Raw genomic sequence first — 3,566 nt, 5'->3', positions numbered from 1 at the left:
AATAACTGCAAATTGCTGTAATATAATGGTCAAGGGTCACAGATTTTTACTTAGATTTAGTGTTCGTGTCGCACTTGTGTTCCTCAATATTTTAGCTCTTTAAGCAAACATGATAAATGGATCCCAAATGGTTTCTCAATGTCATTCACAGCACTCAAACTGTGTCATGCTGCTGTGCAGAGCTACTTCAACCCCAGAGGCTCCACGTCTGTCACCTTTGAGCTTTACACAGCCAATATTTATTCAGGTGACATGTTTCATTCACATAACACAACTTATAACTTAATACACACATCAGAAGTTAAGAATAGTTTCACTTTTTTTCTCAATGTCTTGAAACAATACTTACATATGTATTGGACACTGAATGAAATCATGATTGGTTGCTGTATTTGTTCCTCGTGTTCACACTGGTGGGAAAGTGATCACTTTTTATATTTTTCAGTTTCCATATAAGTGATGTGGGACAAAATCCACAGTGCTCTTCATGTACTGTCTCTCTGCCACAGCTCAGCAAGCAAACACTGTCTGTAGAAGCACAAAGAGGGATTTAAAACTAAAATCTCTAGAAGATATTCACTCAGACTGCTGAAACCTCACATCAGTTTCATCCTAACTAACACTGGATGAGGACTGTGGGGTTTGTCACTTGAAATGGCTTAAGTAAACTTTTTTTTATTTTTATGTACACACAGATATGCGAGTGGATGAAGATGGGTTTTTTTTTCCAAAAACACGAAACTCTTTAACACAACCACATAAGATTTATTCTGTTTTGATTTTAAATTCTAAACTGAATCAATTAAAACTGCTAGCTTTACTGGTCTGTGCCATTACATTTTTATTCATCACCATTTTATTTGTTATTTTCTGGGCGGGTAGCTGATTCTTTGATTCAGAGCATTAATTAAACTGTGAATCAAACTCCTACATCAGCGAACTTACCAGCAAACAAATATACTGATGGCAAAGGTCAAGGTCATGGTACCACAACAATGTTCCCCAAAATAATAATATCATAGGATAGAACTGACACATGATGAAGCAGTAACCTAATTATTTTTTGATACATTTTTATGCACTATGTAACCATTTTTACTATTTGACAATATAACAAGGACTGAATACTGTACATGCAGTATGATATTCCACATACATGAAGTTTTCATACAGTATTGACGTTGAAAAGTACTTCACTTTCATGGTCGGCAGTCAGTGAAATAAAATAAAAACACATCCCATGCTGGGGCGCAGCTATAGTGTTCATATAGATGTTTTTGTTGGCCTCATTAGGTCAGCGCTGGCGCTTTTAGTTATTTTCCCCTCCGGATATTTTTCAGATATTATTGTTGTGCTTGCCATGAAATTCGAAAACATGTTTCTTTTTATTGTAATTTAATGATTTGTGTATCGTGTACGCTGTGTTGAATTAATGACTGTCATTTTGCATTCCCTTCAAAGAGAGTGAAGATGATTTGTTCAAAGCTGTAAACAGTGAGCGTGGAACTTTCACTGGTGTATCAGATGCATTTAGTGAAACATGCTTTCATCTTCTATGTCTCTGTCTACTACGAGCGTATGTAAGTATGAGGGCATGTTGGGCAGGAGATATATTTCTCTTTAATCTCCTAAATTACTCTGAACTCACATGTGGATATGAGAACTTATAAATTACACATGTCTGTGTTGAAATGTTGTGAAGGATGTGGGAGTGGATCTTCTTTGACAGGTGATGGAATAAACTTGCCCTCTGAGCCAAGTGATATCTCCATTTCATCAGAATGTTTCAGGCTGTTTTCAGACAAGGTTAATATCTCCCGTTAATATTGACAAAATCATGAGAAACCCTTACTAATTCACTGCCTGACTATCTTAATTGTGCTGTAAAGGATGGAGGGGAAAGGCCAGTCTGTGTGTGTGAAAGTGAGGGGGGGGGAATCACTCTTGGCTAATTAATATTTCACCAATAATAAAACTAGGTGTCACTCATGCTCATCACCACACTAATGAGCTCACATGCTAAATATCTGTTTATTATTCAGCTGAGTGCACCACAGACTGAAAAATACTGAACGACAGGATGTGTGAAAATCTTTCCTAAGGTCAGAGAAGCGCAAATGATGTGAACGCTGTCAGTGAAGCTGCTCGTTGATAAAGTCCTCTCTAGTGTCAGAGTTAGTATGAACTCTTACCTGTACTGAACAGGAGGAGGATTGGATGCTCATTTTAATAATATCACTAAACATAACATGTTTTTCTCTTCGAACCGGAGAATTAAAAATTAACATTTCAAGCGCTGAATATAATTGGTACCTGTCAGGGGTAAGGTGTGTTTCCGTGATTACCTACGCGTCTGTTAAATATTCCAGTGATCCCTGCAATAAATTAATCACACACACCAGTCATACATTATTATCCATCTGCACATGCAGCTCTCTTTCACCGATTTGAAACACGGGCACAAGAAGAGATGCACCGTCTAAATATTTTCCTACAGAAACTTATACAAGAACCTGTTTTTGCTTGACCGGAAAAAAGCGGGAAAGTTTTAGCAAGGAGTTTTTTCTTTTTTTTCTTTTACATGATTTCAAATTTCTCTATGTTGAATCATGCATGTTAAGTTGCATGTAATTTCATTTCATGTTTTTAGCCTGGTTTTATTTTTATGTGACCTACCTAGTGCAGAGCGAGCCGTATAATTAAACACACTGTGCCAGAAATACACGCAGCATGTGGGGGTCAATACTTCTGCAACAGCTCCTGTAGATAAATCGGAGTTAATGAGACAATTAACTAATTACACCACCTGACTGTTGTTGTGTAAATATACAAGTTGCAGTTTCTTAAAGCGGGGGAACACCTTTTATTGTGTGTTCTCATGTAAATGTGAATGCGAGCAGCTCATTAGGGAGCATGAAATTGTTTTAAGAAAGCTGGTAATTAATTGACTTGTTTGTGAGGAAAGACTAATTAAGGAAGCAAGAACAACTTTGGAAGTGTGTGTGTTCAGTTTAGCCCATTTGTCAGCAACAAACTGCCAGTTTATCAGACAAAACAAAACAACCGTTGCATCATATATTGCATCATATAGTTTCATTTATTAGATGTACATGGTAGGTTTACAATAATGTTATAGGACTTTAATATAATCTAATTTATGAATTTTGTTAAAATACTAATAAAAAGTTCTCTTTAACATATTGTGTGTAAAATACATACATGTTAATGCTGCGTTATTTGAATGAAAAGCCCTTAGAACAATATATAGAGCAATATCAACATTTGTATTGTAACAGCCTGACAAAACATTACGTAAAGTATTTGGCACCAAGTAATGCTTCATTTGAATAAGTAACATAATTATGACTCTTAAAATATTTTTAGAATATTTTCTCATAAAATATGTTTGCTTTGTTTTGAAAGATTAAGAGATTATTTTTTCATCTGATAAAAGTACAAATGTATCAAAAAGGCAAAGAAAGGCATCAATTAGAATGAAAACACTGCACACACAGATCAGCTTCAGAGGTGTAAACAGTTTGAGCTCATATGAAGTAAGAAAAGTA

Source organism: Scomber japonicus, chromosome 13 (genome assembly GCF_027409825.1).
Source record: "Scomber japonicus isolate fScoJap1 chromosome 13, fScoJap1.pri, whole genome shotgun sequence".
NCBI classification, from domain to species: domain Eukaryota; kingdom Metazoa; phylum Chordata; class Actinopteri; order Scombriformes; family Scombridae; genus Scomber; species Scomber japonicus.
Note: the sequence above shows the minus strand (reverse complement) of the source record.